Here is a 13,036-nt window from a genome sequence, read left to right on the forward strand (position 1 = left end):
TACATTTTCAGACCGATGTGGCTATAATTTGACAGTTAGGGTTCTTAAATGTCAATAAACTTATATAACAAAAGTTGTGGACATAGGTCCACGTTTTGGTATAGCCCCCATATAACGGTACCCCCGATTTACGGCATTTTGACGTTTTTAGCTACATTTTCAGACCGATTTAGCTATAAATTAAATGTCAATAAACTTATATAACAAAACTAGTGGACATAGGTCCATGTTTTGGAATAGCCCCCATATAACGTTACCGCCTGATTTCAGTTATTTTGACGTTTTAAGTCACATTTCTAGACCGAATTAGCTATAATTTGATAATTAGGGTTCTTACTGACCAAACAACTTATATTCGAAAAAATTATGAACATAGGTCCATGTTTTGGTATAGCCCCATATAACGGTTCCTCCCGATTTTCGGTATTGTGAGAATTTTACCTACAAGTTTTAACCGAATTATCTGTAATTTGAACATTTGACATTTGAAATTCCTAGTGGTCACCACACCTCTCCACCAAAAATTGTCAAGAAAGGTCGATGTTTTGATAAATCTCCCATATAACGGTACCTCCCGATTTTCAGTAATTTGATTATTTTAGCTACAATAAGAAACCGAACTAGCAGTAATTTGACATTTGAAGTTCTTAGTGGCCACAGCACCTCTCCATAAAAAATTGTCAACATAGGTCCATGTTCGGATATAGCTCCCATATAACGGTACCTCCCAATTTTCAGTAATTTGACAATTTAGCTACAATTTTTAACCGAACTAACTGTAATTTGACATTTGAAGGTTGTAGTGGTCACCACATATCTGCATCAACAATTTTCAACATAGCCCCAATATAACGATACTTCCCGAGTTTCGGTACTTTGAGGATTTTACTTAAAATGTTTAACCACGTAGGTCCGTGTTTTGGTATAGCCCCAAAACAAACCTACCGATTCTCCGTACCTTAGCTTTATTTTTTGGACGAACTTTCTGTAATTTGAAATTTAAAAGCCAACAAAAATTCTGCAACAAAAATTGTTCATTTAAGTTCATATTTTCGTATAGCCCACATACCTCCGAACTAGCTCTTAATGACATTTGAAGTTCCCACGTTATGTACCGATTTTCGGTATTTTAAGGATTCTTGCTAAAATTTTTAACCCAATTAGGAGTTATTTGACATTAAAGGCTCCCATCAAAAACTGTCAACATAGGTCCATGTTTTATTATAACCCCTATAAAACGGTACCTCCCAATTTCTCGCCCACTAAAAATTGTCAACATACATAGTTAGATATAGGCACCATAAAAAAGGGTCTCCCGAAGGAAGCATTTTATGTATATTATCTGACATTTTAACGTACCCACTTAAAGTTGGGGACAGGAATGAAAACTAATTATTCCATTTTAGTTCAGAATATTTTATGGTGGAGGGTATGAAAAGTTCGGCCCGGCCGAACTTAACGCTTTTTTACTTGTTTTCTTTAAATCCACGCTTCTTAATTTGAAATATATATTTATACCCTACACAACTTATGTGTGAAAATTGTGAAAAATTTTAATATACAGCTTATATCTTTATTCCTGTAAGAGACATTACGAACAAGTAAGCTATAATTGGTAGAGGAACGCTTGACCTTTCTATTGATGTCAATTGTGTTGGTGTACATGATAAGATAACAGAGTTATAGCCCAATAAATCCTGTTATTTGTTTGTAGTGTAATCATAAACACGCTAGAGGGTGATATGGACCATGGCTTTTGTATGAAAAATAAAAATATATATTTTTGGTCTATATTTTATTTCCTGGAGGGCATATACCGGCAAAGTAGCCTACATATGGAAAAAATTTACTGATCTTTCCCTCTGATACAAATTGCAATAACATGTCTGCTCGATAACGGGCCTACTGCCTAATATATAATGGGTTTTGTGTAGAGAACCATATTTTCCCATTCGCAGTTTGGATTTATATACATACATTGCAGCATGGATCGCTTTGCCACCTTTTTACAAAACGATTCCCCAGCTTATACAATTGTGTCTTAGGACACACCGTTCGGACTCGGAGATAAGCTACTGCCTACTGCCTAATATATAATGGGTTTTGTGTAGAGAACCATATTTTCCCATTCGCAGTTTGGATTTATATACATACATTGCAGCATGGATCGCTTTGCCACCTTTTTACAAAACGATTCCCCAGCTTATACAATTGTGTCTTAGGACACACCGTTCGGACTCGGAGATAAGCTATGGGTCCCATATCATGGAGCGAATATGAATCGGGGTGCACTCACTCATTGATATGAGAGAAGTCTCCCTTGTCCCTTGTGGGATGTTTGTGAAACAATTGTTATATTATTATTTAAGCTTGGTGTGATACGGTGCCTGAATCCACAAGGTTATTTCTTACTAATTCCCAGGGATAGTGTTGTAGGGTATCACATGGTCGGTCCCGTCCGACTATAGTCTTGGCTTACTTGTTTTTGTCTACGGTTGTTTTTATAAAAAAAATATTTTGTACAAAAATCCACGCTTGTTTATTATTATTTTTTTGTTATTTTTTTTTTAAATTAATAAAAAATTTGTTTTTTTAAATATATTATTTACCATGAAAAAATGTATATTTGTTATGTCTGTACCTTCTAAAATCTGTCCTCTTCTGTTCCCTTCTAGATGATTATGTGTACATACTTGGTATTCTGTTTTTACATTTTACATTTATTATCCTTGCAAATATGGGCACAATTACTTTCTTTTTTAAAAATTAATATTTGATTGGTTTTATATTTCATGACAGCTACCAGCAGCAATTCCCTGCTATATTTATTATCATTATTTTGCAAGTAAACCAATCCACTATTTCTGGTTGGAAGACCTTATACATATATGCATACATACTAGGGTGGTTTTAAAAAAATCGACGTCGGATATTTTAGGTGGCCACAGAAATGAACTGGTAAAATTTTCTCATCGATGGGGCAATAAATGTGGCATTTAGAGCAAGTTCGTGAAATGTCACCTTTGGCCCCATATAAATTACGATGAACATTTTGAGGCCCAGTGGCACGTGTTAACATATTACAATTGTGCTCAAACTTTGGCAATCGTAAAATCTAACAAACATAAAGTTTAAAAATCCAACATGGATTTTTTAAAATCACACTAGTATGTATGCAAAAAAACCGACATCAATTTTTCCCTTTGAGTAAAATCAGCTTAATATATACATAAGAATGTGTGTTGTGCCACGAATCAACATAGGAATATTTTGACATTGACGGATTGTTGATTGCTTGCCAGGGCCATGTTTGTTTGTCATTGTCACTGTCATGTTCAATTATCCTTTTTAAGATCAACTTGGAGACGTTTACATACACAAATTTCAACAACTGCAGGACTTGTATCCTTTACCCCATATATGACAGCGGCAGCAATACTAACAGCGGTAACACCATCTCTGCCCAGCGGGAGGCTAATTGTTAATGTTATCGCTCCTCTGCTTTCAGCCCTCATTTGTGATTTCAGGTTGCCGACTTTGTGATTTATGATTTTTCTGTAGCGTGACATTTTCAATATCAATTTTCTGATAATTGTCTTCGAGCCGTCAGCATTTAGGGAGCGTTTATTGAACGTTGTTTTTTTTTCAAGGCCAGATGATGAAAAGGGCTTTAAAACAAATATGAAATGTACATACATATATAAACATTTAAAAAAGGCAATCATCATTTGGATATACAAACGGATGGGATAAAGCATTAATACAGGCAATACTTCGAGCTTGTCAAAGAATTTTTAAATTTTTTCCACAAAGAAAATATTTTGAAAGTAAGTAGTATTTACTCTCATCTCGCCAACATTTCTAACTATGCATTTATAACAATCTTGTGCTTTTCTTTCGGTATATATTAAAAAAATCCAAATCAAAGTCATAAAAATATTTTTCAGGTACTCAACAAGCGTGGACTTTTTGATGAATATATTTTCAAGGATTTTTTAAGAATATTTTTTCAGGTACTCAACAACCGTGGATTTTTTAAAAATAATTATTGTTCAAGGATTTTTTTAAGAATAATTTTTAAGGTATTCGAGAAGCGTGGATTTTTTAAGAATAGTTTTTCAATGATTATACCGTACACCACTATGTGGGGATTTTGGCCAAAAAGTTTGTAACGCATCGAAAAAATGGTCGTAGACCCATACTTATATATACCAAAATTCATGTCTCGACGAGCTGAATCGATCTGGCTATGTGTGTTCGTCCGTCTGTCCATTTAAATTTTGTAATCACGCTACAGGCCGCAATTTTGATCGGATCGTCACCAAATTTTGGGCGTTGACGGGAGAGGAAGAAACCTATTGATTTTGGTTATGGTCGGATAATATTTATGTGTTGGAATGGGAAAAAAAACTTTTTTGGAGAAAAAGTCAACTTTTTTTCCAAAGCAAATATCTCCACTTCTATATAGGGTATTCCAAACAAAACCTGACAAAGAAAGTAGAAAATATCACCTTTCTAACGATGTAAAGTAGGTTGACGTAGGTGGTCAAACAACAGAGATATCGCAATAGTCGGTAATGCATCCCCTTTTCTATTTTTTGTGCAATCACACTACAGGTCGGAATTTTTATCGGATCCTCACGAAATTTTGGGGGCTGATGACGAAGACATCACAATAGTCGCAAATAAAACCCATCTTTTCAGTTTTGCGATTTTAATAATAATGATGAATATCACAGCTTTGGTTGGGGACCTTCCAAAAACAAAGTCTGACTATGAAAGTAAAAAATCCTGTCTTTACAATGATGAAAAGCAGGTTGGCGTGGTTGGCCAAATAACGGAGATATCGAAATAGTCGTAATACATCCCATTTTTCCATTTTTTTTGTAATCACGCTACAGATCGCAGTTTTGATCGGATCGTCACGAAATTTTGGAGGTTAATGGGGGTCCTACAGAGAAAGAAGCCTACTGATTGTGGCGATGGTCGGATAATATTCAGAGTTCGGAATGGCAAAAAGCTTATTTGAAGAAAAAGTCAACGTTTTATTTCAAAGCGAATATCTCTGCTTCTATAAGGGGTATATCAAAAGGAAAACCTGCTAATGAAAGTAGATGAAATATCACCTTTGCAACGATGTAACGTAGGTTGTCGTAGGTGGTCAAACAACAGAGATATCGCAATAGTCGGTAATGTATCCCCTTTTCCATTTTTTGTGCAATCACACTACAGGTCGGAATTTTTATCGGATCCTAACAAAATTTTGGGGGTTGATGGGGGTCTCAAAGAGAAAGAAGCCTATCGATGGTTGGCGTACATCCCACTTTTCCATTTTTTTATTTGAATTGTACTGACGATGCACTTAAATGAGTTTCAACAAATTTGACCTGTATTAATGAAGACATTCAGAGCAAAGGCGCTAAGCTATCCCAATTTTAATATTTAGAATTTTTCCAGTCAAAAGCTTATGCATAGGGGTAATGGTGTAGGGTATCACATAGTTGGCCCCCACCGGACTATAGCCTAGGCTCACTTGTTTTTTAAGTATATCTTTTCAAGTACTCAACAAGCGTGGGGTTTTTAAGAATATTCTTTCAAGGATTTTTTTAATAATATTTTTTTAAGGACGCAGCAATTGTTTGATTAGTTTATCTATTGAAATATATTTTGTACAGTTAAGTTCTCGGTCATAATATCGTGACTTTTGGCTGTACTGCTCTTTTAATATTTCACAATAATCACCATATGAAGATATGTGTGAAGGATAAGGGTTTATTTATCTTCATTTTAATTTGTCCTGAAATCTCAATGAATATACCACGACTCTCATCACTAGCATGCACGCAAACATTTATATAACTTTTTGAGTCCATATTTGATCTTAAAATTTCCAGTGGAAAAGTTAGAGGGTCAATGTTGGGCAGAGTATGGATGAGTGTGTGGAGTTTCTTTTGTTGTCATTGTGTTTTTTATTTAAATATTTGTTTGGATATGTGTACTTAACCTTTCATACGCACACACACATAAACACTCTCACCTCAAGGCTTTACTTACAAACATTGTAAAGTTATTAAAGCTGTTGCATGTTTCTACCTTCCTATATATATTAGAGCATATTTACACACATCTACGTCCAAACTCTGTATGTGTGTATATGCCTGCTATTTTTATCAATTATGCCGGAGGAATGTTTATATATGTATATATTCGGGAGAGGTTAAGTGCATATTGTCAAGAATTTTTCCTGTTCTTTGATCTTTGACAGACAATTGCCTTTTCTTTCTTTTGGAATTTGTGAGTCTTTGAAGAAGGACTCGGGTTCATGACTAAAGGTTTGATTGAAACATAGGTTTTATATTTAAATCTAGCACTAATTCCTTAAATTTTGTTTTACATTCCTGCGAAGTACTTGTACTATTATTTTTGTGTAACAAATATGCAATTTATTCTTGCCGCCCTGGAAAATGTTATCATATAATTCGTTATAAATGCTTACAAGCAGTTTTTGCCGGATAATTTTATAATCTTTGTACAATTAAGGATGCTTAGTCATCAAGCAGACCAATTACTTAAATATTGTAAAATATGTCAACACTTCCACATGTTTGCCAGCGATTAAAGACTGCACATCCATCCTAAATACATGGTTGACAAGTGTTTTCTAAACTATAAATAATAACATGTTAACCATCCCCCCATGTTAATCCTCCCAATATCAAATTACCATTATCACAACAAATCTCAAACACACACAGGATGATCATAGAAATAAATTATTTTATAACCACATAATAAATAAATGAAAATCTCCTCATTAGAAAATAATTAATTTTTATCACTTAATTAGATGTGTATGTGTGCTGTTGAAATTACACGGAGATTAAGAGATTTGAAGATAAATCTATCATTTTTAGGATTGATTAAATTGTTTGATGTTAATTTAATTTGCAATTTGTTATGTCACCCGACAAAAGTGTATATTATCTAGTACTTTACTGCCAGTAAAATTAAACAAAGAAGCTGAAAACGTGTATGGGAAATGTTGCCAATTCTTTCATATTCCATTGCCAAAAATTTTAAATTTTTATTTTCGCGCTACATAAACAATTCTTGGCACATAGGTTAAGAAAATATTTCTCAGTGCAAATCCAATCGCGAGGAAATTTTTGTTTGTTGCGGACAAAATAATCTCGGCTTTACTTCTGCTTTTAAGAAAAAAAAATTATAAAAAAGTTATCCCCTACGTCAGATAGTAGATTGCATAATATTTGCAATATGTTACGCAGTATTTGCGGAATTTACAAAAAAATCACAAAATTTTAAATTCAATTGGACGTTTTTTAACATACGACCATTTACCCGTGAAGGACATAGGACACCCGTCAAGAATTACAAAAAAGTTTTAAATATAAACTTCACGTGGAGTCAAATGAGACCAACGTTATAATGAATGGGATAATAGTTAGGATATTATAGCCAAAATAAGCACATATTTGAGTAACAAAAAAATTTTGGTTTAAAAAAATAGTTCTCGCATGCATTCCAGATTTGAAAGTATTGGAACAAATCTATAAGTGGACTTCTTTTATTTTTCTTGAAACTCCAAAAAAATGGGCGGATTTTGATTTATCTACATTCATATAGAAGGTTTCCCATTGAGAAAAGTTATCCGTCCATCCGTCGGCCTATTGAAATCAAGATACAGCACGCAATTTTTAATTTGGTATAGAAGTTTTAACTCCTACGATGTTTGGTATTGCAAATGGTTTATATCTATATATCCACGCCTTCATATAGCCCCCATAAAACGGTACCTCCCGATTTTCCGTATTTTTAAGGTTGTAGCCACAATAATACACCAAAATAGCTGAAATTTAGTATTTGGTCTTCATTTGTGGTATTAAACGTTCCGTATGAAAATTTTCGGAACAGGTCCACGCCTTCATATAGCCCCCAAAGAACGTACCACCCTGTTTTCGTTGTTCTGAAGGTTGTGGCCTCAATATTCCTCAGAAATGGCTGAAGTTTGGTATATTTTCTTCATTTGGGGCATTAAACATTACATATGAAATTTGTCGGTAAAGGTTGTGAGTTTCGTTTGCACTAGTTTGCCTTTCCTTAAATTGTTCAACATGATATTCCACCTTGTACATTTTACATGTTTTGAATCGAGTGGGCTGTTAGGAAATAAACAAATTGAAAGTAGACTTTTTTCAAAACAGAAAATATTGTCGAACATTCGATTTTTGGCTTTTGCCCTGACAAGAACACATAAAATAAATATTAAAGAAAAAAAAATATTATATTCCTCTAAAGGAAATTGTGAAAATTCCTTGAGAAGGAAATCCTTGTATATTCAAGTTGTGTTCTAAGGATTGGCAATTTTAATATCCTTTGAATGGGTCTCCTGCTTATTAATTTGTAAATGGAAGTTGGAACAACTCTTTTAAAACGCTCATAGAACGAATTCTTCAGTCACTCAAAATTTGGAGAAGATTTTTCAAGAAATTATATACGAATTTTGCAATTTATCAGTGAAAGCAGGACGAATCCTTGAAAATAAGTTAAAGATTTGGAATTTTGTGTGATTTTGCGATTTTTCAATATTGGCTACCCTACAATTGTTGAAATATTAATATTCCTAATATCCTGAAGATCGAACATTTCAAGAACATCCTGTTTCAGGACTAAACCAAACCAAAAGCTCAATAACAACAACAATTTAATTTAATTTGGATATCAGATCATAACATCCTTTCTGTACTGGTATATCATCCTCTGCCCTTCGAGGCATAATTTTGGAACCCATGAATTAAATCTTTGTATGGAGAACGCAGTTTTTATTATACGTTAAGAATCAACACACAGTTCTACATTTGTTTTATCCCAAATACTTGAATTTCATCTAAACGGGCGATGCAATTTGAATAATAATTAACTTTTCCATCCAGCAATTTCGACCAAAGAACCATTATCCTCAGGCCTGATGACAACGGTGATCTTTATTGGTAAGTCGACAATATAAATCAATATATATTCTCATTGTATTTGCTCGTTCACCCTGCAAGACACTTTATTACATACATTATTTATTTTTTTTTTATGACCACCGGTCAGAATAATTACTAATACCCATACTCATATTCTTTTTGTCACACAATTAATATAAGTTTTACACTTAATATTAACTGTACAATCATTTTGTTTTCTTTTAACTCTATATATATATTAACTCCGTTTTAAATCTATACCATCGAACGAATGGTTTTCATTTTGTTTTCAATCAACATTGTATCTGCTAATCATATTATTTTCGCGATCAAAAATACTTGTTAACACCATTGCAACTTACTTTTTGTTATTTTATTGTTAAAAATATAATTGATTATGAATTTTAACTAAACTAATTCGCTATTTCGCACGAAAGATGAAAGGGAATTCATAAGGGAATTTCTATAACTGGGTCTAAAGAGTTATGAACTTCTTTAGAATGGTTGGGTGGGCGGTGGAACCGCTAGTGGCTGACTGATACCTTAGGCCACGTCTTTTCTTACGTCACTCCTCTTACTCCTTTTCTTACTCTTCCCCAACTTCATTTATTTCTGGGGATATACTCCCCTAATAAGAGCTACCTTATTTGAATGTTACTTTATGTAAGCGGACCCGAATGCTATTATCCGAGGAAAACAACCCCCCCATGACTGAGCACGGCTGGGGCGAGAAGGTAGCCACTTCCTCCGGAAATAGAACCAGGTAGGGTGGGTCGTTACAAGGTTAACTCCTTAGAATAGCCCCATAGACGGTACCTCCCTATTTTCGGTATTTTGAGGGTTATGACCTCAATATTTTACCGAAATGCCTGAAATTTCGTACTTGGTGTTCATATGGGGTATTAAACGTTCCATATGAAAGTTGGTGGTATAGGTCCACGCCTTCATAAAGCCCCCATAGAACGGAACAACCCGATTTTAGGTCTTTTAAAGGTTTTAACCTCATTATCACACCGAAGTGGCTGAAACTTGGTATTTAGTCTTTGTTGGTGATAAAGGCATTTCTGACAGAAATTCGTCGGTATAGGTCCACGTTTCGATAAAGCCCCCATAGAACGGTACCTCCACATTTTCGTAATTCTGAAGGTTCTGACGTCAATATCCCAGATTTGGATATAGTCCCATATATATCTTTCCCGATTTTGCTATAACTCGGTCAAATTTAATCAAATAGCCTTAAAATTTTATATGTGCTGTTTTCTAAGGCCCCTGAATAGATTACCCGATTTTTGTAAAAGTCGGTTCAGATTTGTATATAGCCCCAATATATATCTTTCCCCGATTTTGCTATAATTCTATCAATTTTTGATGAATAGCTTTCAAATTTAACATGGGATGCCCCTGTTCAGTTTTACCGTTGACCTAGGTTGATGAATGTTTGCACAAGTACTTATGAGGGCACATATTTCCATACCATATATAACTTCGCCCGATGTCACTCAATTACGGATAATTACGTCATACGTAATTTAATCAATATCTCACATACATAGCGTGTTTAGTGCATCGAATACACAAAATCGGGCGAAAATATATATGAGAGCTATATCCAAATCTAAATCGGTGAAACTGAAAAAGGGCTTAAGAAAACATCCCATGTCAATTTTGAAGACTATTTTTCAAAAATAATCTGTACCGATTTTTGCGAAATCACATCAAAATCGGTAAAACAGAACAGTGGCCTGAGGAAACTTCCCATGTTGAATTTGAAGGCCATTCAACAAAAATTGAGCGATTTAACAAAATCGGGGAAAGATATATATGGGAGCTATATCCAAATCTGAACCCATTTTTACGAAAATCGGTGAAACTACTCAGGGGTCTAAGGAAATATAACATATACAAATTGAAGGCTATTCGATTAAAATTGACAATGTTATAGCAAAATCGGGGAAATATATATATGGGGGCTATATCCAAATCTGAACCGGTAGAACTACTCAGGGCCCTAAGAAAATATTACATATTAAATTTGAAGGCTATTCGATCAAAATTGACCGAGTTATAGCAAAATCGGGGAATGATATATATGGGGGCTATATCCAAATCTGAACCGATATGGAACAAAATATAAAATTTTCATTCCTATGCCCTTATAATAGTCCGGTCAAAATAGACATTGAAATAGCAAAAATTCCCACAGAGCTGAATTTTGGTATAGAGCTAGGGTTTGCCATTGGAAGCAACGTCCTAAAAGTCCCCATCGATCCCATGTGTGCAAAAAAAATTATTCGGGGTCAAAGGTCAAATTTTAAGGGTTTTTTAGGTTTTCGGATTTATTTTTTGAAAACGGTTGATCTAATCAAAAAGCGACTAAAGTAAATATTGTAGACAGAAAAATTATCTACAAGTTTGACTTTTATAATTTTTTTCCTAGGAGGAACCATTCTTGAGATATAGCTGTTCTATATTCTTTTATGCACTTATAAGGGAAATATGCACATATTCAGACGAACCAGCTAAAATAAGCGAAGTAATCGGGTTCTGTCCCCCAAAAAATATATATTTTCTTGAAAAACAAAATCGGAGTGTGTTTATTAGAGTTATTCAATGTTAGAGTCATTTTATGCAAAAATAGACCATTTAACCCACACGTCTAATCGAAAGCCCAACGGGAACGACCCCAACGAAAACTCTTCGATTTTTTTCAAGTTTTGTGCGAAGGTAGGGTTTGTTGCGCTGATTACGGAAATGTATAATTTTCAACGGTTGCGGATCCGGTTCGCCGGTTATTCGACCCGAAAGGCCAAATTTAAAAACCGGGTTAGACCCGGTTCTACTGAACCGATTACTGCAAAGTGGATATCGTTTGAAAGCTTACGGAAGTATCTAACACATAGTGTCGTTACTTTAACCGGTTCGCCTCATAATGTACTTACGCGCATGTCTATTTTGACCGGACTATAAGTACATGTGCAAAAATTCATCAACATCGGTCAACTCCTTCTATTTCGTCCACTTTTGTATGGAAGCGGAAACACTGTGCGCCGTTCTTACTTGTTTAACATAAATATAGCCACACCTTACACGCAAATTAACTTTAAGGCCAATATTTTTGCTAAGTCTAAATATATTTCATTTTGTGCAAAAACATATAATTTGTATAATATACAACCACAATTCGCGAGTTATAAAAGGGCCAACCTTGACTTCAACTATGTTCAATTCAATTTTCAAAAGTTTTGCCCATATATTCTATTAATGAAACTTAACATTATTTTATTTAATTTATGTTCAATTTCACCACACAACTATTTTTTTAACTTCACAACTTCTTATTTGTAGCTAAACACACTACACGGTGCTCTTGAAGCAACTTTAAATGGAAGGTGCTTGCACCTGGGAAGTTTTTGCGGATTCTGAAACTACAATGTTCATAGATGAGAAAAAACAAAAAAATCCACGGAGCGCTTTTTAAATAAATCGCGATGCAAGTTGACATTTTAGGTGTTTTTAGGTTTTCACAATTTTGCTTGGGAAACGCAAGTCCTATCGAAATGAGACTTAAGAAAATGTTGAGTCAAGTGAGTGTAAAGAGAGAAGTCCAATGGTATTAATGAGAGCATCTTGACAAAGGAGCCTATCAGACAGGCTTGAATAGCATTCACACTGTGTGAATGCCGTACTTGGGAACCACCCCCCATCCATGGCAGCCTGCTGCCAAGGCAAACACGAGTGGTTTTAGCCCAGTTAAGATCCCGACGATGTAGCCTATTCGTATTGGACCGAATTGCTGCCACGGGACCATACGACACGCTGCATTTCTTTAGCTGCCTAGCTTATCCCACTCACCCGTCGTGGATTCGATTCCCCGGCCAGGCAACATCAAACACTTTTCAACGGTGGCAAAATACCCCTCAGTAATGTTGGCGACATTTCCTGAGTATTTCAGCCATGTAAAACTTCTCTACAAAAGTGGTATCTAAGGACACGCCACACTGTGGTCGAACTTGTATGGGGAGAGCGGCCAAAAATACTTCCTGTGC

The sequence above is a fragment of the Musca autumnalis genome, unplaced genomic scaffold (genome assembly GCF_047663935.1).
Source record: "Musca autumnalis isolate F117 unplaced genomic scaffold, ASM4766393v1 scaffold_1, whole genome shotgun sequence".
In the NCBI taxonomy this organism is placed as follows: Eukaryota; Metazoa; Arthropoda; class Insecta; order Diptera; family Muscidae; genus Musca; species Musca autumnalis.